The sequence below is a fragment of the Stegostoma tigrinum genome, chromosome 30 (assembly GCF_030684315.1).
Source record: "Stegostoma tigrinum isolate sSteTig4 chromosome 30, sSteTig4.hap1, whole genome shotgun sequence".
Taxonomy (NCBI): Eukaryota; Metazoa; Chordata; class Chondrichthyes; order Orectolobiformes; family Stegostomatidae; genus Stegostoma; species Stegostoma tigrinum.
In genome coordinates, this window is record NC_081383.1 from 31585404 (window position 1) to 31610100 (window position 24697).

The 24697-nt window shown below is 41.9% G+C and overlaps 1 protein-coding gene across 4 annotated transcripts in view; it reads left to right on the plus strand.

Annotated features, from left to right (window-relative positions):
• Window positions 1-24697, plus strand: part of sema6bb (sema domain, transmembrane domain (TM), and cytoplasmic domain, (semaphorin) 6Bb) — a 513075-nt gene that overhangs the window by 174109 nt on the left and 314269 nt on the right. Inside the window, exon 1 of one of the 4 annotated variants that reach the window (XM_059638497.1) lies at window positions 7391-7447. The exons of the other annotated variants lie outside the window; for them this stretch is intronic. The gene's annotated coding sequence lies outside the window, so the exon portion shown is untranslated. Of the gene's footprint in view, window positions 1-7390; window positions 7448-24697 lie in introns of those variants that run through there. 4 annotated transcript variants of the gene reach the window in all.

Below are 24697 nucleotides of genomic sequence, written 5' to 3' on the forward strand. Positions count from 1 at the left end.
GATTATATTGGTTGCTTTCCCAAGGGAGTGGGAAGTATAGATGGAGTCAGTGGATGGAAGACTGGTTTGTGTGATGGACTGCGCTGTGCTCATGGCTTTCCACACTTTCTTGCAGACTTGGGAACTGCAGTTGCCGTACCAAGCTGTGGTGCATCCAGATAGGATATTTTCTATCGTCTATCTATAAAAATTGGTAAGAATTCTTGTGGACATGCCGAATTTGCTCAGCCTCCTGAGGAAGTAGAGACGTTGTTGTGCTTTCTTGACCGTTGCATTGACATGGGTAGACCAGGAAAGATTGGTGGCGATCATCACTCCCAGGAACCAGACGCTGTCACCCATCTCCAGGTCAGCACCATTAATCCAAGCAGGCCGTGTCTTCTACTCCACTTCTAGAGTCAATGACCAGCTCTTCCATTTTCCTGACGTTGATGGAGAAATTGTCTTTACACCATATCACTAAGCACTCAATGTCTTTACAGTATTCTGTATCATCGTTGTTGGAGATCTAACATATAATAGTGGGGTTGTCAGCAAAGCTGTAAATGGAGTTGGGGCTGAATTTGGCCATACAATCTTGAGTGTGTACAGAGTATAGTCTGGGACTGAGTACGCAGCCTTCCGAGACTTCAGTGTTGAGGATTATGGTTGAGGAGGTTTTGTTGCCTATTCTTACTAATTGCAGTCTGAGGGTCAATAAGTCAAGGAACCCGTTGGAGTGGGAGAGCTGAGACCTAGGTTTTGGAGTTTAGAGATGAAATTGTTTGGAATTATGCAGTTGGCATCAGTCTCTTCCAGTGGGTCTTGTAGTCAATCTGGTCAGGCCTCCTCAACATTGTGCCACGGTGGGGCTGGGTCTTGCCTCTGTGCTGGCCGGGCCTCAGTTCTGGGTTTCCACGAGGAGGTCGAGCTTGTGACTCCAGTGCTGGTAGTTGAGCCTCGTTGGTTGTAGAATCTTTCAACTGAAACAGATTTAAGAGAATATTGTTAGTAATTTCGATTGATACAGAATTAAGGTTTAGAAGAACAGAACAGTTATAAGATACATGAGAAAAAGATGAACTCTAGACAGCTCGCAAAGTGTCACCATACTATGGGCACCATGTGAAATTTCCAGTGTGGCATCTGACATTTCGCGCGTGTGTACTCTCATCATCAGCCATTTCTTCACTCTTTACAAAACAATTCTCAGCACAAGTTCCAGTCACAATGTACTTCCCCTTTAGAGCTTCAGGCTAACTTTAAGTAGTGCTGTAGGATGTAACCATATTGGCCCCCTGCCAATACAGGCAGTCAACATGTAGTGCAGTTGCTGCTGGCTGCACACAGCGATCATGCTAATGAGCTAGCAGCATGAAGTTGGCACACTGAATGCCTTACAGTGAAAGAACATGGATTAATTGCACATCACGAACCCCAAATCCATGTTCGGGGGGTAACCCAGATTAACCCCTTAGTGCTTGGCAGCTTTAATTCTCAATTGTTTCTCTTAGCTTGGAACCGAAGATCACTACTATAGAGCTTATACCTATATATACAGGCTGAATGCCAGAGATGTCAATCACAGTAAAATCAGTCACAACAATATGAAGCTAGTGATTTTTGTTCCTCCATTTGTCAGTCAGAGAGCAGAAGTGCACTTTGGAAGGTATTGTATGGGAAAGATCAGCTAGACTTTAATTTAATATCCTACAGAGAAAATCCTGAACAGTAAATAGCAGCTTCCAGTTCTGCCTGAATCTTGAAATGTACATATCTCATCTATAACAGATTGTAATTCCTCAGTTTCTGCTTCGCATTTGGATGATCTCTCCATCTTTATCTGTACAATGCTGCATACTGACGGGAGACTCATATCATTTCAGCAGCAAGATTGTTCCAGCAAAAAGCCCCCCTGAAAAGCAATTGGTAAAATGATTGCCACTGGGGTTTTGCCAGCTGCGCTGCTGTTAATTTCTATAACACGCACTTGATTTATGAAGGCACAAGTCAGCGAGGTAACCAAGACTGAAGCAGGAGCCAATATGACAAGCTCTTTGATTATCTCAAAATGCGCTTTCTCAGATTAATCTTGGCACATCCTAAGAGCAGAGCTATCAGTTCTATGTAATGTTGGCCCCATTGAGATGTAAATAGTGTTACTGAAACATTTTAATTCAGTTCAATGACATGTAGGGCCATTGAATACTGGCAAGGCAGTTAAGTAGTTTTAACCAACTTATTGCTTTTCTATGCTTTAACTGTGAAACGTAGCCTTTGAATAACATTGTCAGCAAATGGTGGAAGGAAAAGAAGAAAGGACCTTTCTTGAATTTCTCGGAAAAATGGTTTTAGAACAGTTCTATCTTAATTTTGCATTTTAACTAACTGGCATTGACTGTAAGTGGGTGAGACCTCAAGAATGATGCTGTAATCCTCTCCTTTACAGACTGCTATACAAAACTGACATGTTTCTTCTTATTTCATGTCCGGTGACTAAACTTCAATTAATGTTCATCTATTACCCATTAAAATCCCATGGGTCCTAGTCTTGTATCAGATTCAGTCAGGTCAATGGAAATTCCTGGCTGGTTCCAACACAACATCTGGCCTGTTTATTTGAAAGATCCCAGTTGGCTCTTGCATTGGTCAGAGGATTTGCTTGGAAGGTTACACAGGATCTTTGGTAAAACCTCATGTTAGGTTTGATTGGGCCCCAGGAGAGGCAATAAATGAATACTGCAAAAAACACTTGGTTATCTAATTTAAGAAGTGGTATAGAATTTTTTTTCACTGACTGAATAAAAGGTCCTCACTTTTAAGTTTTGTACAGTTGCTTAACAAATGAGGAACTTAACGTGGAGAAATGGAAACAAATAGTCAGTACCCAATAAATAATTTACTAAAAAATGTCTTTGGGGATTGTGGTGGGGTGTGGTGGGGTGGGGGGGTGTTGAGTTAGTTGGGGAATGGGAAGGAACAGAATATAAAAGAGAAGCATTGTTGTTGTTAGTTTCTGTAGGATACCCAAGAAATCTATCCACTTTGTTTTACTTACCATAGTTATTAACCAATCAAAATTCCACCTCCCCCTTATTTCCTCCTTTCTCTCTTAAAAGGCATTTAGTCTTTCTGGGCATGGTTCCACGAATACTGGCTCATCTCCAGTATCCTAAGCATGTGTTGATCTTTGAGATTGAATCACAATAATCATGCAGAGAGTCACTAGTATGTCTGATCATGCCCTCACCTGAATACCTCTCAGATACATTTTCTGGCAAGTGTTCTTTGACAGCGGTTAGCGCAGCAAACTCTGGTCTCTTCAGCCAAAGCTCTGAAAATCAACTGCAGCACCTAAACATAAATGCAAGATTGGAACGAGTAGCAACAAAATAAATATTCTCACACAAAGGGCTGAATGTCATCAGCTCTTTGCAGATGGACAGATAGCTGGGAAGGCCAGTAAAATTGAGGTGGGCGGTCATAGAGTCTAAAAGGTCTACAACACAGAAAAACATCCTTCAGCCCATCATGTCCATGCCAGTAAAAAAGAAACACCTAATTATTCTAATCCCATTTGCTAGCCCTTTTTGATTTGATTTATTATTGTCGCATGCACCAAGATACAGTGAAAAATATTGTTTAGTGTGCTATCCAGGCAAATCATACCTTACATAGTACATCAGGGTATTGGAACTGAATGCAGCATATAGTGTTACAACTATAGAGAAGGTGCAGAGAAAGATAAACTCTAATATATGACAGTTCCACTCAAAAGTCTGATAACAGCAAGGAAGTAGCAGTTCTTGAACCCATTGCCTTGGTATCATTAGTATACTTCTAACTATTTCTTAAATGTTATGAGAATTTCTGCCTGTCCCACCCTTAGAGGCAGTGAGTTCCAGATTCCTACCACCCTTTGAGGCCCAATTGCTGACCTCACAAAACAGTATAAGAGGCTTAGTTGCCTTTTGTGCCTCTATTCCTACATTTGAACCCTTGCTTGTGCCTCTCTCTCACTCATTCTGTCTCTCTTGCACACATGTTGCACTCAGAGGTCAAGTGTGCAGTATTAAACTGGAGTGACAGTAGAAAAATGGTTTGGGAAACATATCAGCTACCTCTGCAAAACAGGCTGACATTTAAAATCATCAACTAATACATTAGGGTTTCAAGGACTTCTTAGACTATGAGGTGAAACATTTCCACTAAAAGACAGCACTGAACAGGAATCAGAATGATTATTTCCTTCTGTCTTAATGTGGACCCCAACCTGGAAAGATCATGAATGACTGGTGCAGCAAGTCCATTGAGTCTGCAGAAGTCATGTTGTGGAGGTGCTGGTGTTGGATGGGAAGGGGTGGACAAGTCAAAAGTCATACAACACCAGGTTATAGTCTAACAGGTTTATTTGAAATCACAAGTTTTCAGACCGCAACCCCTTTGTCAGGAAAGCTAACAGACACGGAGTTTATAGGCAGAGAGATGAAGGGCAGAAATCTCAAAGGATCATGCAACTGGTGTGAGTGAACAAACCTAAAATGACCCACTGGCTGCCTCCTGTTGAATATTTAATCATTTTTGGGCAGGATATGGCCTAATGGTATTATGGACTGTTAATCCAGAGACCAAAATAACATTCTGGGGACCTGGGTTCGAATCCTGCCATGGCAGATGGTGTAATTTGAATTCAATAAATATCTGGAAGTAAGAGTCCGATAATGACCATGAATTCATTGCTAATTTTTGGAAAAATCCACCTGGTTCACTAGAGATAACTCTTTTAGAAAGGAGATGCAAGTTTCGATTGATGAAGATGTAAATTCCAGAATCTGTTTCGAATCACTACCCCAAGATAATTCAAGATTTCATCAGTGACTTTCTCCCAAAGTCAGCCCAGATTCGTGCTGGCTCTGCAGCCAGCGCTTTGATTTAAAAGGGCAGCTGGAACAATCTTCAGGAGATTCTGGACAAGTCCAAGCTCTCATTCCTATCTGCTCCAGGAGTTCTGCAACTTGCGGCTCCTGGAAAAAAAAATTACAACAGCTGCACTTAAAATGCGTCTTGCTTTGTTATGGAGACTGACTCAACACTTCAGGGTCCAGTTACGAGAAAGGCGTGAGCTTGTTGCTGACTACCAGACGGGCACACATACTGCGATGTGCAAACATGCTGCAAACTATTTTTGTTATAATTTTTACCTTGACCCCAAATTGGCTTGGTTCCAAAAATACCTTATTCTTATATCCCGAGTACTTGAGTTACACTGATATCCTGGTAATCTCTTACCATTGTATATCAATGCGAAGCTCACTTTGTTTCATTCTGTATATATCACTATTGCGCATGAATATATGAAGTCCTCGTGTGTAATGTAAACCAAAAGAAAAATGCTGTTGCTGCTGGAGGACCGAACTGAAAACCCAACAGGCTGGAAATTCTTAGTGAATCTGGCAGCATCTGTCAACAGGAACGCTAAACTCCTTTTCCCATCCACAGATGGTGTCATTCCTACTGAGTATTTCCAGCAGTTTCTGGTTTTATTTTTTGTCTTGTTCTGGCAGCGCTATTGTGCATTTGGATGTGAGTATCTGCTTCACGTTGCATTTTGCGCTTTTGCAGAAGTCCTGGTGTGCATGCATCGCCTGTCTGGCAGCTTTTATTGACTATATTTTATAGGGTATTCAGCTGAATTTCCTTCTCTACTTGAGGTTTCGTCCCTGTTCTTTTCCATCTGGAGCCACCGGGGCAGGCTGCCAACATCCTTTATTGCCAGCTGCCAGCTTCCAAGCCCCAGCTCAGACCAGGAGCTAAGCAAAACTGGGGCTTACTCTGCTGCGTTGTGTAGTTGAGCTGTTAGTGCCACCTACCTTGCATTTCTTTTTATTACCCAGCACCACGGGCTTTAAAGCAAAATCTCGAACGTTTGTCTCAACCCAGATCCATTCTCCCAAGGTGGGAGTTCTTAACTTTTTCTGCGGCAGTAAAGACTTGGCACCATTTCCCCGAAAGAATGTTTCTCCCATCAATTCACACTCCTTTAACAAATCAAAATTGTACATCTGGAGTGCAAATAAGACTTTGGAAATAAAACACATGCTCCACCCTGCTGTGTGTCGAATAGCCCTGCTATCAGCTAACTCACGACGCCGTACAGACTTCAGGCATCTCACCTTTTGCTTGCTAACACCAAAAGATTAGGAGAGAGGCTGAGTGGTGGGACACTGTGATATGGATGAATTTAGTGCATACCAACAATGAATCTTTATTTCTTGTCCTTCTTGTTTAACCCCATCTTTTTTGAAACTGCTAACGCATGCGTGGAATCAGATTCAGTCGTGCTAGTTACGTGTAACTTGTGGTTATGTAGTGCCTTCAGGTGTATTCAAAAGTCATGATCAGAGGATCTTGGATGGCTGGTTGAGGTTTGGCCAAAGAGGAGAGCCCTAAAGGAAGAACGAGTTGTTGTCACACAGTGGGATTTAGAGAGAGAATTCCAAAACCCATAAGACCATAAAACATGGAAGCAGAAGTAGACCATTCAGCCCATCGAGATAGTAGGAACTGCCGATGCTAGGTATCAAATTCTTCCCCTTCTCACCTACCATTAAATACTCAGATATTGAGGCCAAAGGTGCTATCTGACTCTTGTCAGAATACACTGGGAATCAACTGTTACTATTCTATACTGTATAGCTCATTACCGAAGGAGACAATGTATTTACCCATGGGGGAGGGGGGAAGCTGAAACTCATTGTTTTAAAATCTTCTATTTTGTGCATTTTCTGACTGCATTGTCCAAAACAGGCTAATGGGGAACGTCTTTCTCACCAGAAGATCCCACCGTCTGCGAGAGCAAAGTGTGAAACGTTTGCCGGGCGATTTGATGGTGCGCTGGTTTCTCCGGTTGTCCTGTTAAAAGTCCTACAGCTGTTTTCAGCTGTTAGGAACTTGATGTGGTCTGAACAGTTTTCTCGTTTCAGTTGTTCGCTGCAAGACAACTGCCTGAAGTTGCTGCCGCGTCTGCGTCACCCGAAGACGTCTCCAGCCACAAGGATGAAATTGTCTTTGGAAACAGCTGATGAGAGGAGGAGATTAAACTCGAGCATTTGAGGAGTTACTTTCACAGAGAGAGTGAAGCTCCAACAAAAGCAGACTGTTTGAGAATATCAGGCTTGTCTTACTCGGGAGGGACAGCTGATCAAGTTAGACGATTAATAAGGAGAAAATGTTGATAAAATCCGGAGATTACTAGTAGTGTATATTGGAAAGTCAGAGCCAATCCTGTTGAGTGCAGCTGTTAGGACCATACAATGCACACGCCATTCTGCACTGGTCCTGCTTTAGCGTAGTTTCTCAGTTTTTGTTTCTAGTCAGTCAATGTTCATATCAACTTCTACGTTACTGTTCAGTTCCATTCAGTAATCGTCGACATAGGAATTGCGTTAGCGGACCGGTATCTGCTCAAGTAAGTTTGATCAGCACGGCTGCACTTTTCATTCACACCTTTGAGGGGAGAACTGTCCTCAGGATGTCTTACTGTGGAATGTAACCACACCTTCCTAACAGGTTCCAGGAGGATCCTGGTCGGTGGTGACTGTCCGCAGTAGGAATGGTAGGTAGGTGAGCTACATTTAATCTCCATGAGTGGAAGGTCAGGACATCAGGAGGAGAAAATGAGCTGCCTACGGTTACTATCCTGCTGAAACTTGTGTGGTTGCGATGTCCACTATGGTGAACCATCTCCTGGCACTCACTGTCTAGTTTGACAGAATAAAGAATGACCACAAGGGAAATTACAAGAGGAGTGTTGATATGTCCCATGGAGAGTTTGTATCTTTGAGTAAGAAAAGGCATAGAGTACTTTGGACAGACTGAAATCAACTCATTTTGGTGTTAGTGTGTAGCTTGCAGTATGTTACCAATGAAGACTCATAATATTCACATTTAGCTGGTTGCAATAATAACTTTATTTGCATCTGTTTGAGAGAAAAGGTCAAATTCTCCAAAAATTTTCCTTTGGTACTTGAGTGGATTTTGGTGTAGGATATGACATGAATGGAAAGGAAAATGGGGGAAGCAGACAGATTACTGTTTCAGTTTTGTCAAGAAAATGTCTTGTAAATGTTGTATTGCACTGAGACTTATTTTGCAAACAGAAAATGAAACTTTGTTAGAAGTCTTTCCCAGACAATGGCGCCCTTTTAATGGGCCTTACTGTTTTCTGACGTAAAGCACATTTCCCCAGAAAAGCTGCAGTTGTAACAACAAGAGAAAGTAAGGCCAGGGTTAATCAGCAATTATCAGTAAGAAAAATGGCAGACAGGTGCGGTTATTCTGTTTTTGGTGTAAAGTGGTTTGAAATGATGTATATACCTGTTCATTCTGTAATTCTGCCTTGTGTTGTGATCTCATTACATGGAAGCAAATATTCTAACTTCTTTTACTAGGTGACTGTCCTTTAATTGTGCTAGCTATGAAGAGAGGTTGAGTAGATTAGGATTATTTACAATAGAAAGACAGAGGTTGAGGGGATCCTGATTGAGGCCTAAAAAATCATGACAGTTATAGACAGGGTTGCTAGCAAGAAGCTTTTTCTCAGAATGGGGGACTTAATTACTCGGGGTCATGATTTTGAGGTGAGAGGGGAAAAGTTTAAGGGAGATATGCATGGAAAGTTCTTTACGCAGAGGGTACTGGGTGCCTGGAACGGGTTGCCAGCAGAGGTGGTAGAGGCAGGCACGGTGGCGTCATTTAAGATGTATCTAGACTGATACATGAATGGGCGGGGAGCAGAGGGATACAGATCATTGGAAAATAGGCGACAGGTTTAGATAGAGGATCTGGACCAGCGCAGCCTTGGAGGGCCGAAGGGCCTGTTCCTGTGCTGTAATTTTCCTTGTTCATTGTTCTTTAACTTAATATTGACTCACTACTCAAAAGTACGAGAGAAAAGACTTGCAATTATAGAGCACTTTTCATTGCCACTGGGTATTCCAAAGCGCTTTACAGCCAATGAAACAATGAAGTATAGTCACTGTTGCAATGTCAGAAACACAGCAGGTGGTTACATGCACCAAGCTCCCACAAACAGAAAGGTGATAAGGACTAGATAGTCTGTGTTATGTCGATTGAGGGATGAACATTAGCCAGGACACTTTCTTCAAAGTGGTGCCGTGAGACCTTTTATGTCCCAGCATCGAGGCACCATGATGGAACTCATAGTGGAGAGGTTGATTTTGAAGTCTTATGTCTGATATGTGAGCATGGTGGTCCACTTAACACAGCTGATTGACTATAACTAGTGCCTCATTACTGGAGATTTTGGCCTGATACTGATGTTGAGTTTGCAGGATTTTACAGAGGAATCACTGCAGATACAGGAGTTGAGATATCATGTTGCAGCTGTGTAGGACATCAGTGAGGCCACTTTTGGAATACTGTGTTCAATTCCAGTCTTTAGGAATACCAAGTTCGACTCTAGTCTCCCTGGAATAGGAAAGGTATTGTTAAATTTGAAAGGGAGCAGAAAAGATGTACAAGGATGTTGCTGGGGTTGCAGAGGTTGAGCTATTGGGAGAGGCTGAATAGGCTGAAGTTATTTTCTCTGGAGTGTTGGAGGCTGAGGTGTGACTTTATAGAGGTTAATAAAACCATAAGGGGCATGGGCCAATTGCTGGCAAATGGCATTAGATTAATGTAGGATATCTGGCTGGCATGGATGAGTTGGACTGTGCTGTTCAACTCTATGACTCTGTGGAGATATTTCTAGCAGGTATGAGGTGTCTGCGCTACATTGTCCAAGCCTCTGATTCATACAGAAAGCTAGGTAATTTTACTGATCTGCAGACCATGAGATTGGCATTGGATTTGAGGCCTTATGTTCCTCAGGTGGCTGCAGGCTGAGCTGGAACATTACATTCTGCCCTCTCGGACAAAAAGTTTGCAAGGTGTCACTGTGGTTTTTGATAGTCAGCAGTGGGGTAGGGAAAGGCTTTGTTGTATGTGTACCAGACTGATAGGTGACCTTTGTCTTCAGGATGTTTGGTCTAAGACCTATTCTTGCATACACCTCTGTGAATGTATCAAAGCTGGTTTGAAATGGTGGACACAAATGTACTGCAGCTTGATGGCAGAGTTTGGGTGGTCTTGGTTCTGGATCGGAGGTGACATAGATTCAGCAGTTTCCTGTTCATCCTGTTGAAAAGTTCACAGCAATGGGAAGCTACATGGGGAAGGGTGGGCAGTGTTTTCTTGGGGAAAATGGAAAAGAACATTGATGTGATAGCACTGCCTTGTTTGACACCAGTTTGCACATAGATTTAGCCCATTGGATCAGTTAGTGAGGATTACAGCTTACAAACTGTCATGCAGCAGCTGAAGAATACTGGCACTCCATAATCCCTCTATACTGACAGAATCAAAGGTCTTTGTAAGGTCAAAGAAGCTCGTACATAAAGGTTGCTGTTATTATTTGAACCTTCTTTGATCTTGTCTTGCTGTGAAGATCATGGATGGAATGCACATTATGACTCTGGCAGCAGGTCTTCAGCCACTGGGAAGAGGTGATCAAGGAGAACTCTTACAATGCCCTTCCCTGTGTCAGGCAACAGGGGGAGCTCTCTGTAGTTATCACCATTAGTCGCAACTGTTTACTTGAAGATAGTCACAATTATGGCATTTTGGAGTTGCTTTGGCATTCTGTCCTCCTTCCAAATGTGGAAGATGTTTTCTTGCAAAGAGTGCTTCTCTGCAGTAGCTCAGTATTTTGGTAGGGATTCCATCAATGGCAGCATTCTTGATGGTTCTCAGAAGTTGAATGGGACTGAGAGTAATTCATTGTAATATAGAGAGAGTATTGCATTGTCTGAAGTGCCAGCTTTAGAATGGGAACAGAAAGAGAAGGTTGGTCTGCTTGGCTAGTTTGCAAAGAAATAGTCTAACTATCTATTTCACGGCAATTTTTATGAAGAGCAAGGTGTTCATTCAGCATATGGCCAACAATCATCCCTCAAGCAGTATCTATAAAATAGATTAATTTAGGATTTGCTGCTTGCCATATCTTTCATGCTAATTAGATGCCATATTTACCAATGTCACAACAGCAACTACACTTCAAAATGTAATTTGTTGGTTGTGAAGTGCATTTTGAAATCATGTGAATTTGAAAAGCGCCATGAATTCAGAGTTTTTTCCTTAACATTATTAGGTTGGGTTTAGCTTAATGGATCAATGACTGGTTTTAACTGTGTTGATTATAGTGTAAGACTTCTAGTAAATTAGCCTCGCAGAATCACAACAATTTCAGAACACAAAAGGGGATTTGTTGCTGTAACAATCGATTTTTAATTGAATTAGAACATGAAATATTAGCCCTAAAATTCTAACCTGTCTTCCTTCAATAACTTGATCTGTTGCATATCTCCAGTATTTCCTGTTACTATTTCAGAAAATGTTATTTGCAGTTTTGTTTTTATAATTAGTACTTCGACTATTTAAAGATTTCCAACTAATCAGTTGCATTATTTGATTTAGTTAACAACGGAGGACTTTGAGCACTCTTACAAAGGATTTTTTTAAAAATCGCAAGTGTTTTAGGTGTAATCTCAGAATTTCTCCATCTTGGATTTGGTGAAAGCCATTCTGAGCACATCTTATGACACCAATATCTCATCAACGTCTAATGTGTGAACCTGTACAATAGATGAAGCATTCCTTTGATCATTAAATACTTAAGATAAATAACCAGGAAGATCTCTTTCTATTACTAGCCACAGTGACATTGTAAATGCATTTTTCATGTTGCATTCAGACTCAGCATCACAAATATAAGAATATTTTGCACTATGTTACAAAATCACCAACCAATAATAGCTAACAAAGGGCATTACCATCAAATCTGATACAATATCACTTGTCGTTGACTCATATAAATCCCATCCTCATTGCTGACAGATTGCATTTTCATCAGTAGGGGAAAGGTGTAGACTCTGAGTCTTATAGGAAGTCAGCAGCCTTATTTGAATTCATGCTGAGACCAAATAGACCACATTTCTACTGAAGAAAAGACATTAATCCTAATGCGAGCACCACAAATTTATGGAGAAAACATAATGTTGGTGAAGGGTAGATAAAATATGTAAAACTATCAAGCTGTTGAGTTATTTAAACTTGCATTCCTTTAAAATCAAAGAAAGGTCTGCGTGTATCAGGGAGAGTTGAAAAAAATCTAATCCACCAATTAAAACATCTGGTTGTTGGCAGTACACCTAAGGGCTATCATCACGTTACTAATAAAAACTGAAAAAAAACTGCCGATGCTGGAAATCAGAAACAAAAACAGAAGTAGCTGGAAAATCTCAGCAAATCTGACAGAATCTATGGAGAGAAATCAGAGGAGTTCCGAGGAAGAGTCAATCAACCTAAACTGTTAACTCTTATTTCTCTTCACAGTTTCTGCAAGACCTGCTGAGCTCTTCCAGCAGTTTCTGCTTGTATTGTATTATTAATGTTTGACTGTTTTCTACAGCCTGAAATTACACCAACAAATGCAGGGGAGGAAAGTGTTATAATTTTACAGTTTGCTTGCCAACTCAAAGTGGTAATGAAAGGACTAGCTGTCTTTGCTGTGAGACTATGAATGTACTCTGATTGCCTTGGTAGAGTAGTAAGGTCTTGAGAATCTTTTAAAGTTTTTACTGGGATTTCATGAAGGGAAGTCTTTGTTTATTATAGTGAAAACTGCAATAGATATGAAGATTTTAATTTCATTTCATCTCACTAGGGCTCCTAAGGTCTGTCATCATGGATTCTGAGTGAGTTGGTATAGGGGTATAGGTAAAAAGCTTGAAGGGCATGTGTTTGTCAGTGTTGAGGCTTTAAGGAGACATGAGGGTTGTCAGTGGGTGTGCATTAGCACAGATTGTATAATCATGGGGATAGGTGGGCAGTTTCAGTTGGTGTTAATAGGGCATGGGGAAGGAGTGAGTGAGTGGACGATGGTGTAGAGTCAATGGGCGGCATAATATTTCATAAAAACAGCAGGAGCAAAGTTCCGAAGAAGTAAAGTGAACCTTGAAAAGAGCCTAATTTGGCAGCTGGCAGTGCCTGCAACACGTAGAAACTGCATCCAGGCAAAATAGTCCCAGCTCACATCCTCCCAACCACTCTGCAGTAAAAATTGTTTATTGCCCTTTTCCCCAAGGCTTGTGAACAGAAACCAGGAAATTTCCCAGCTGTAACTACACCTTGGGAACAAAAATCCATCCCGTTAAATCCGAGCGTCAACCCAGCTGCTGCTCAGTACAAGTCGCCTAATTCAACACAGACGATACTCAGGAGCTGTTCCTCATGAAGGAACCAAAGTCAAACATGGTCTAGCTTTATTCAAACCACACAGCTGTAATCTTCTCAGATGTAGTGTAACACTAACATTGCTTGCCTGGGCTTATGTGGGTGCAAGTTCTTAGTACAACATTGACAGCTGTGGTTGAGTATTTAGTTAGGACTCAAGCCAACTCATGCCGCATGCTGCCTGGTCTATATGCAGTCTGTGGGCAGGAGTAAGGAAAATGCTCAGTTACTTGGTCTCTGTAACAGCAGTGCCTCAACATAGGGCAGACTGTCAGAGTCTCCTTCCTCAGCTGAATGGCAAACAATAAACTTTACAGGCAATGGTTTTGTCTGGAACTCAGTGAAAAGTCATACTCACAGAGAACCAGTACTCCAGGAAAATGGTGGACTTCATCCCTCTGTCTTCCCGAGAGACTCCTCATTGGTTATGAGTGCATTCTTTCACAGAATCACTCCTAGCATGCCCATTGCATTTTATGCAATTGTACCCAAGGGCTAAACTTACCCATTTTTCTTTTAATATGGTGGGGGTGAGCCTCTTAGGTGGTGACTAACACACCACCCCCATGCTACTAAGCTAACACATCAACTTGCCGACCAATCAGATCATTGAAAGCTAATAAGTGAAGACAGGTATCTTGCCCTCTCGCAGGCTTTGACAGTGGTATCCTGGGTTGCCAGAAGCTGCCAGCCAGCCCATGGTTGGCAGCTTTTGGGTCCTTATGTCTGCCAGTCAGAGGTCACTCCTTGTCTGCTATCAATTGTATTTGGATGGCCTCAGACTGGGGAAACTGGAGCATCACACTGCGCCTGACAATCTCAGCACTAACTTGGCTGGCAGGCTGATGCAGGTTTACAGGGATAGGGTAGAGGTGTGGTTCTGGGCGGGATGCTTTTCAGTGTCGTTGTGGACTCAATGGACCAAATGATCTGCTTCCACACTGTAGTGATTCTATGATGATTCTATGAGGTAGCCCTGGTTTCCCAGTTTGGAAACTAACTATCGTCGTGTCATTGGGTGGCAGATGGTTCGGATGCAGTAAGTTGACATCCTTAAGGGGCTTTTAGCTTACCACTTAAGGACCTTGAATGCTGTGGTGAGTGAGGACATTACCCATGAACCTTATTGCCAAGCATTTAGCTGGAGTGACAAAAATTAGTTCCAATCCTCTTAAAGACACTATTTCCTTCTCACCACCTCTAGGGAGGGGGAAAATCAAATTTTACCTTTGACTATGTCAGCATTGAATCTGCTATTGCATTTGGTCACATTGTACATCTTTGCAGAAGCAGTTTAGTAGTGCATTGCATGGCAGTGAGTGATGTAGAGTCCAAATGGTTTATGTTGCAAGGCAGAATCCACAGCACTCTAGTGACAAACTGTACATATACAAGGCAATAATTTGGTAACTGTCATTCACAATCTCCTGCCATTGTTGCCAGAGGGCTTCCAATAGTCGGAACAGATTCACACAGGGCAGTTATTGTTAGTGGGCAACCACTCTTGAGGAGACTGGCATCTGTACAGGCGGTGATGTGCTCAACCAAGTTTTTTGGCATCTTGATGGCATCATTAGCTATTCAAATTTGAAAGAACAAAGAACGTAGATCTTATTTGCAGGTTATCACATGCACAGGATAACTCAAAGTATTTTTATACAGACAAATCCTGCAGCCAGTTTGTTGACAGTCAGCAAATATATTTTGTGGCAGTACATAGTGCTTTTTGCGTTGCTGGCACAGGAAGAAATGGTTGCAAAGACGTCTGATCATTTTCAAAACAGTGGACTGTATGTTTTGTGATTCCTTCCAAGCAGACAAACAAAGCCCCAATCCAGTGATTCATCCAAAATATAACAACAGGACATTTAGCCCTTTGAGTCTGTTCCAATAATCAGTGAGATTGTGGCTAATCTGTGAACTAACTCCATATTCTCACTTGCTTAATATCTTTGGTTAACAAAATCTATTAATTTCCAATTTAAACATGAGAATAACTTTCATGTTAGTTGCCATTTCAAGAAGACTTCTGCCATCCTATGCCTGGAAGGTATTCCTAATTTCAATTCTGAAAGGTGTGCCTCTAATATTTAGCCTATGTCCTTTAACTCTAGTCTCCTCATAAGCTGAAGTAGTTTCTCACAATCTAATCTGTTTCTCTTAATATAGAGTTTTAAAGCCACACAGTCATACAGCATGGAAGGAGACCCTTTGGTTCAACCAGTCCATGCCAAACATAGTCCCAAGATAAACTAGTGTGGAGGTGGCACAGTGGTTAGCACTGCTGCGTCACAATGCCAGGGACCTGGGTTTGATTTTACCCTTGGGCGACTGTCTGTGTGGAGTTTGCACATTCTCCCCGTATCTGTGTGGATTTCCTCCAGGTGCTCCAGTTTTCTCCCAAAGTCCAAAGATGTGCAGGTTAGGTGGATTGACCATGCTAAATTGCCTGTAGTGTTCAGGGATGTGGAGATTAAGTGAGTTATAGCGGATGGGTCTGGGCGGGATGCTCTGAGGATTAGTGCGGACTTGTTGGGCCAAAGGGCCTGTTCCACACTGTAGGGATTCTATGATCTAGTCCCTCCTGGCTTATCCAAACCTTATGTGTTCATGTGCTTATCTAAGTGCCTTTTACACATTGTAACTATGTCTGCATCCACCGATTCCTCGGGAAGTTATGGATCAAATAATTTCTTAACCTTCTAAATTTCAGAGAATGCAACCGTATCTGTTATAATCCTGCCACATAATTTAAATCTTTGGGTCAAGGTATCACTCTGGTAAATCTACATTGCACTCCCTCCAATGTCCTTCCTAAGGTGATGTGCTGTGTGCTGTCCTCAGTATTCGAGATGTGGTCATTCTACACCTTGTATTTTAATCCTCTGGATTTAAAGGCCAAAATTCCATTAGCATTTTGATTATTTTCTGTACCTTATCATGATATTTTGATAATTTATGTTTTATGTATGTGGAGCCTCTACTGTTCTGGCATTTCATAATGCAGGAGAAAAACTTCAATCTAACTTTGCTTCATTCCAAACTGCCTACATTGAAATTCATTTGCCAAATGTTGCCCATCGACCTCTTAAATCTCTTCAGTAGATTTATGATTTTATTTACACTGCTCTGCATGTAATCTACGTCATGAGAAAACTAGGGAATGTGAGTCCTATATTTTCATGTAATTAGTTAATTAATATGGTGAACAGTTGGGGTCTCACATAGGTTCGTGTGGAACACCATCCTGCTAATTTGAGTGGTTGTCCTCTAAATCAAATCTCTGTCTCCAGGCCTCAGCCAATTTCCTAACCAGGTCAAGAAAGCAAAGTGTGAAGCTGGATGAACACAGCAGGCCAAGCAGCATCTCAGGAGCACAAAAGCTGATGTTTCGGGCCTAGACCCTATCTCTTCCTAACCAGGCCGATAATTTCCGTTAATTTCTTGAGCTACAGCTTTAGCGAATGGTCCTTAATGAAGCTCTTGGTTAAATGGAAATCCATAACAATAACATCCGAGGCATTCCCTTCTCCATTACTTTACTCGCCTCTCAGATTTGTAAGGTATGACCTACACAAATCCACACAGTCTCTCTGATCGACTAAAATATCTGAACATGCTCTGTCTCCTCATCAATCATGGACTCTGGTAATTTCTCGAGAAATAAATGTTAGAGTTAGCATTATTGTCACATGTACTCACATGAGTACAGTGAAAAGTTGACAAGTCGCCACTTATGGCGCCATCTTAAGTATGAAGTACAAATTCTTAGGGGAAAAAAATTAGAAAAATAAAGAAATAAAAGTCCAGCAATTATAAGAAAAATGAGAAGTAAGAGTTCAGAGTAACAGTTTTTCCAACCCAGACCACGCCAGACTTCATCTCAAAGCCAGGAGTTCGAGTCCATGCTGAGGTCTGGAGATCAAGTCCTCACTAAGGCTGGGAGATTGAGTCCATGCTGAGGCTGAGAGATTGAGCCCATGCTGAGGCCAAGAGATTGACCCCATGCTGACGCTAGGAGATCGAATCCTCACTGAGGCTGGGAGACTGAGGCCATGCTGAGGCCAGGAGATTGAGTCCATGCTGAGGCTGCGAGATCAAGTCCTTTTTGAGACTAGGTGTTTGACTCCCTACTCAGGCCAGGAGTCTCAGCCGTCGCTGGGGTCAAGATTTTGAGTCCAGGTTGAATTTGGGAGTTTGAATCAGGTTGAAGTTGGGAGTTTAAGTCCAGGTTGAGGTCTAGAGTTTGAGACCAGGTTGAGGTCAGGAGTTTGAGTCAAGTTGAGGTCAGGAATTTTAGTCCAAGTTAAGGTCGGGAGTGTGAATCAAGTTGAGGGTGGAAGTTTGAGTTCAGGTTGAGGTCAGGAGTTTGAATCCAGGTTGAAGTTGGGAGTTTGAGTCCACTCTGAGGCCAAGAGGCATCGTTGAGGTTAACTTAGCTGCAATTCCCTGATGTCCTCTTTCATTTTGCTTAAACAATGGAATGGTGGGAACAATTTGCCTCTCTCAAATAATAGTTCACAAATCTCGAGAAAAAAAATCCTGCATTTATATTGCACATTTGACGACTGCTGAATATCTCAAAGTGCTGTACAACAAAGTACTTTTCTGAACTGCTCTTGAGTGTACTTTTGCCAAATGAAAAACACAACCCCAACTTATTCAAAACAAGTTTCCACAAAAAACAATGTGATAATCAGAAGACAAATTTTAAGAAGATGTTATTTAAAGGATAAGTTTTAGCCTGAGCACCGGGGACAACTCCCCTGCTGTTTGTTGGAAAAGTGCCATGTGATCTTTTACATTCATTTGAGAGGGCTTCTATTTAACATCTCTTCTAAAAAAGACAGACTTCCAACAATGAACATTTCCTCAATATTGCATTAATGCATCAGCCTTCACATTTGTGTTCAAGTCTTGAAATGGTTATTGAACAACGAACCCAACACAAAAAGACCTGCTGACTCAATCGCAACATCAAAAAAATACTTAAAAATAATAGCAATATTTTCACCTAATTCCTTTAAAAACTTTACAATGAAAAGCATCTGGCCCAGGGAGCTTGTCACTCTTTAGCATTTTCTTTGTCATTGTTTTTATTTAGTAGGTCACTGCCTCTGCCATTTCCTCCTTTTTGTGGTCAGTATCACCACTATCAGTTTTCCAGGGTCCTTCATTAGCCCTGAATATCAGCCATTTCCCAGTATGACTGAACCAGGATCTTTGTTTTCTATTTTTGCAAACTTTTTCTTTTGACTTTATGTGTTTCCTTCACCTTTAGTCAGCCATGTATCTCCCTAAAACGCGGCGACTCACTGTGCTACATGAGACGGTAGCATTGATAACATGCTTCAGCAGCATCTTTATCAGGGATCACGGGAACAAGAATGAGAGACGACCTGCAGTAATTTTTGTTAAAAATGCCTGATTTTAATTTGTGGGGAAATATTAGTATTTCGCTATTTCAGGGAATGAGAGTAAAGAATGGGTCTAACTTCGAACGTGAATTCTACACAAGTCGATATCTCACTGGGGCTCAGGTCACTCAAGAATTGCAATGCTGCTCAGATGAGCAAATTTACAGTTCACAGTGATGTTTACCACACTGTGTTTCTGATGACTTAATAATGTATTGATTATCTGGCAAAATGGAACAAGCACATTATTTTTGCCATTCATGCAGTTTGATGACTGGGTGTAATTATGCATTAATGACTTCATAATTCTGTTGATATCTTTGAGTTCGAACTAAAACATTAGTAATTCTCCTAATAAATTGTTTTCATGTTTATAGATTTTAGAAGGAATTTTGCTGGTTCAAGTGAGTGGATTGTCTGTATGGTCTGCTGTTTTCACGTCAACTGTGCAGATTGTTTCAATAAGTTCTGGAAAAATATTTTCTCAGAATTTAAAGTTAAGTTTAAAATTCTTGCTCCTCTTTGCTCTGTGTATTTGTATGGCCTCATGCTGTTCCCAGGTTGAATCCCTAAACTGTATTTTGTGGGAGATGGGCAGTTCGATGAGAGCGCATCTGGTTTGAGGCCAGGCCTGTTTGTTCTCAGGATATAGGCGACACTGGCAAGGCTGCATTTAATACACACCCGCAGATGTTCTAAGAGACAGGCACAGACAGTGGAACAAAGACAAGTATGGACCCAGCTGGGAGGTCACAGACTTCCCGTAACTATAGGGCATTAATGAACCAGTCGCATTATTACAGTATTCTTACATGTTTTCATGGCTGTTTTCTCCTGTTAACCCAATAATAACCAGACTTTTCTCAAATTCTGTGTGCCCAGGTGATATTAAGACTCCTCAGCCATGTGTCTGTAGCTGTAATAAATCCATGGGAATGTGTGTGTGTATTGGTGAGAAGGGGTTGGGGGCAATTGAGTGATGACAGGATCAAACTCAGCTTTGGTGCACTTCATCACTGGATAGCACACAAATTGGTCAAAATCACATAATAGTTAGGAGTGTAAAACTGTCCTGTAGCATGAAGCAACAGTTTTAAAATTTTGACAGAAAACTTTTGAGTATCAAGATAACAATTAGAGTCAGTGGGGCTTGAAGTCAGATTTGGGAAGCATCTGCTTTAATCATAGAATCCCTACAGTGTGGAAGTTGGTCATTCAACCCCTTGAGTCCACACTAACCATTCCACCTGATCCCCAAAACCCTGCATTTCCCTTGGCTAACCCACCTAGCCTGCACATCCCTGGACACCATGGGCAACTTAGCATGGCTGATCCACCTAATATGCACTTCGCTGGACAACTTAGCATGGCTGATCCACCTAACCTGCACATCCCTGGACAACTTAGCATGGCTGATCCACCCAACATGCACATCCCTGGACAACTTAGCATGGCTGATCCCCCCCAACCTGCACATCCCTGGACAACTTAGCATGGCTGATCCCCCCCAACCTGCACATCCCTGGACAACTTAGCATGGCTGATCCACCTAATCTGCACATCTTTGGACTGTGGGAGGAAACCTATGCAGTCACAGCAAGAGCATAAAAACTCCAGAGCAACAGTCGCCCAAGACTGGAATAGAACCTGGGTCGCTGGTGCAGTGAGGCAGTGGTGCCACCCAAGGGTTTTATGGGTGTTGTGAGTTAAGGTCAAGTGACTGGCCCTGCAGGTACTGAAGTACTTTCTTGGTAACTTACGATTTATAAATATATCACTTTCCAGACTTAAGTCACTAACTTATACTTTTAGACTTCATCATGAGGACAGAATGAGAAGGGACCACATACAACAGGGTAAGCTACCATGAGAGAGAGGAGGTGCTGGAGACACAGGGTTTTCAGTTGGAAACCCTATCTACAAAGGACCGTTATGGAGCAAATCTGTTGGAGAACAGCTTTCAGGAGTAACTTCAAGTAATTTTCCACCCTGATAGTCACAACCATGATGGTAACAATCTCAGGTCCAGCACAGGATCTCGTTTGTAAAACTGTAACATTAGCTGTGGGATGCTGTGATGTGATTGACTTTGAAGCTGCTTTGATGGAAGTGGCCAGCAACCTCTTTCAGAAAGTATGAGTTGCATGTTTTTGTGCAAAGCCCTGTGGCAGGTTCGTGCAGTCTCCTCCATGCTTCTCAATATTGAATGCTGCCTTTCCCAAGCAGTTTCACATGCACAAAGCATTTAGTACACCATTAGCTTTCCTCTGCAGCTTAGCCTATCAAAGTCCTCAGATGATTAAGAATGTGTGAATTCATTCTTTGACAAACGGGTACCTATGATATTCTTCTCTTTTGAAAATGAGAAAGAGAGCAACAGTGTCTCTTCACCTTTGTCACTTCCTTCCCTTCAGCTACTGCGGTTGAACAGAAAAACAGCCATAGGGTCATACAGCACAGAAACAGGCCCTTTGGTCCAATCAGTCCATGCTGACCATAGTCCCAAATTAAACTAGCCCCACCTGCTAGCGCTTGGCCCATATCCCTCCAAACATTTCTTATTCCCGTAAAAGAACTAAAAATGAATCAAAATAAAAATGTTATCCTGAAATGTAGTAAGTGCAAGAAATCTAGAAGTAAATCAAATAATTAGCCTGAATCTCAGGAGCAGCTGCACGATCTACGCTGCTTTCAGCCATTCCAAGAGAGACAAGTGTATATTTGTGGTGAGGAGAGAGGAGAAATGAAGAAATACATGTTTACACCATCAGCAGCTTTCAAGTCAGAAGTGACTTTAGGGTGCAGATTAAGGGAAGGACTTTCAGGAATGCAGATATCCTCAACTTCAGTGGTTTCAACCTCCTGGCCTTAAATAAACCTTTCCACATGTGGCACACACAATTGTGCCTCACTGACTCCAGTTAGTCCCTGCTCTCCTCAAGTTGTGCCTTACATTCTGCAGGAGAGCGCAGAGTCTGTCACTGGGAGCTGTACAGTGTGTCTGGGTGATGTGGCCGTCATGCTTTGAGTAGTGGGAAACACGCACTAGCTGTGAGATGTGGGTTTGAGTCTTCAAACAGTGCAAAGTGTTTGAGGGTAATGTCAAAATTAGGGATTAGTCCTGATTGACAGAGACTAGTGAATGAGTGATAGAGATGTGGAAAACCGACCAGGGTAGTAGTGAGGTATGTTGGATGTGACATTTGACTATACATTGCCTTGACCTTGGCCACTTGTGTGACATAATTAAACTGCTCTGGAATTGTGTCTGTGGGTCTAAACACCAAGCATTAATCACATTAATCCATAGCTATCTACTAGCAATGTGCCATTGTGGTGGCTCCATGACGCCAGGGTCCCAGATTCAATTCTTGCTCTCAGGCAGTTGTCCATGTGGAGTTTTCACATTTTCCCCATGTCTGTGCAGGTCCTCACTGGGCACTCTGGTTTCTTCCCACAGTCCAAAGATGTGCATGTTAGGTGGATTGGTGAAACTAAATTGTCCAGGGATGTGCAGGCTAAATGGTTTAGCCAAGGGACATGCAGGGTTACAAAGATAGAATAGAGGGGTGGATCTGGGTGGGATTGGGAGGGTCAGTATGAACTCAATGGGCTGAATGGCTGCCTTTCTACCTGTAAGAATTCTATAATTCATGTATCCAGAGGATCTCCTGCTCCCCAAGGATATATACATCTCTCCTCCTTCTCATCTCTTCAAACAAATTTCCTAGCAGCATGCCAAAAACTGGGAAGCCTGCAAAATTGGCCAGCCTTTGATCTTTACTTTCCAGGTAAAATTCAGTTGCAGAACTGCAACTATGATGCAGAAGGTTTAAGACCTGAAGGTTACTTTTAAAGCTGTGAATGTTGCTAATATATTGAGCCCCTCCTGCCACATTTAACCAATGAACAATGTGCTAAACATGGTGTGGTACCTCCATTCTGTGCAATGGGCATAGAGCAATTACTTTGTCTCTTTTCAGGGGTGAGCCAATTTATAGCCCACAGACTACAATTACAACATTACATATCTCCCTGTATGTCAATGCCATAAATTCTGAAATATTTATTTTTAGTAACTGCCTTTTAAATCAAATTTAGGACCTGAAGCTCAGATAATGGTTTACACCTATTTTAATGAAGGAAAATCCTAGATTTCTCCAGTGACTTCTTAAGAGCAAAAAAAAAGCCAGCACTTTAATACTGGCAGTTTGTGAAACTACTCACTAAATCCCTAACATTTTATGCGTAATCCCAACCTGAAGACACAATGGTCATGCTGATAAATTAAAAACGTGTTGTTTTTGAAGGAAATTGGCTGGCTAATTAAAGCCTGCTTGTCATTCAAGATTACTTGTCAGCAAGCGGAAGATTCTCCTCCAAAACCCTGAGGGCACAGGGCCTTAGTTCCTGGCTGTTTCTGTAGTATGATTTTTTATTAAAGCGGTGGTTTTCAGGATGAGTAAAACTTGCAAAGGTGAAAAAAGTGAATCAAAGTTCACTTGGGCAGGCAGGGAGAAATGGAATGTGCCAAAATGGCATGAAATGAACCTGATTAGCTCTGAACTCAGCTTAAAGAGCACCTCAATTGAAAAAGTACCAAAGTACGCATTTTCCAACTGTAATTAATCAAAATGATGGGAGCAACCTCTGCATGATTCAAAATTTGGAACTGGATTGCTTCTTTGACAATACCTTTGTGGTGTTTAGATTTCTTTCTTTTTGGATCAGTTTTAAATTTATTAGTTAAAAGTTGCAATCTGGTCAAGTTGATTTTTTTTCCCAAGTGCAGATGTCAATCAACTTCACGTACTTGGTGATAAAGTGTATGGAAGTAAACTTTATATGGATAATTGTGCCAATGAAAGTGAGGCAGATGTGTTATTCAAAGGCTAAATCCATGTTTTGGAGCAGTGTGATTTATTAGTGCTTTCAATAGTGTCATTTTGTTTTCTTGGTGACTTATCATTCAGGGTCACTGTCCCAAGCAGTAATATTTCCTATGAGCTGTACTCAGGTATGCTTCAACAAATTGTACTGCACTATAAAGTGATGGGCTACCCATCCATTCACTTCATAACAGCTTGATTGCAAAAAGAAGGACTTGAAATATATGATCGTTATCAGCAACGGTGAGAGCTCAGCACCTTGACTGAGCCCAGGGTTTGGACCTTGACCAGGCCCAGCGCACATCTGGACTGAGTCCCTGCTTGCTTTCCTGGAGCAAGCACAGGACCCAAATGTAAAGGGATGGCATATTTTGATTGGATTTGTGTTGCTTCTAGAAGAGAGGCTACACATGGGCAATTTTCCACATTGTTGGGTGGATGCCCCTGTTGTAGACGTTTGATCAGCTTGGCCACTGTCCAACATGACCATGCATACATGAGAACAATCAATAACTCATACTGACAGTCAGCATTTACTGGCTTCTGTCTTCTTATTAATTTATTTTTTTCTTGGAATGTGGGTGCATAAAGAAGGACGTCAATTGCTGCCCATCACTAATTGACCTTGAATTAGCTGACTTGATTGACCATCTGAGAGGACAAGTTAATGCTCAACGACGTTGCTCTGGGTCTGGAGTCACATGTTGGCCAGACTAGAGAAGGGAGGAGCCCCCGGTTTACTAATCCACCAAGCTACCCCCCTCTCCCTCTGCCTTGTCACAGTATCAGGCTTTCCCTCAAAATCTCCGCGAGCGTCTTCTTCACATTGACGGCTGTTTGACCAAGTACGACCTGCGCTTCCCTGTGATCAGGGTGTCTGGGAGCTGTACATGGGCTGGCACCACATCCCTGAAATACTCCAGTGACAGTCTTTATGCCAATGCTGCCTTCAGTTTACAAAGATACTGCAGAGATGGCAACAGCTAATGGAGACCGAAAAGATTCAGTCGGCGTTCTGCCGACTTAAAGCAACCATCAACATCTGGTAAGCAATAGACA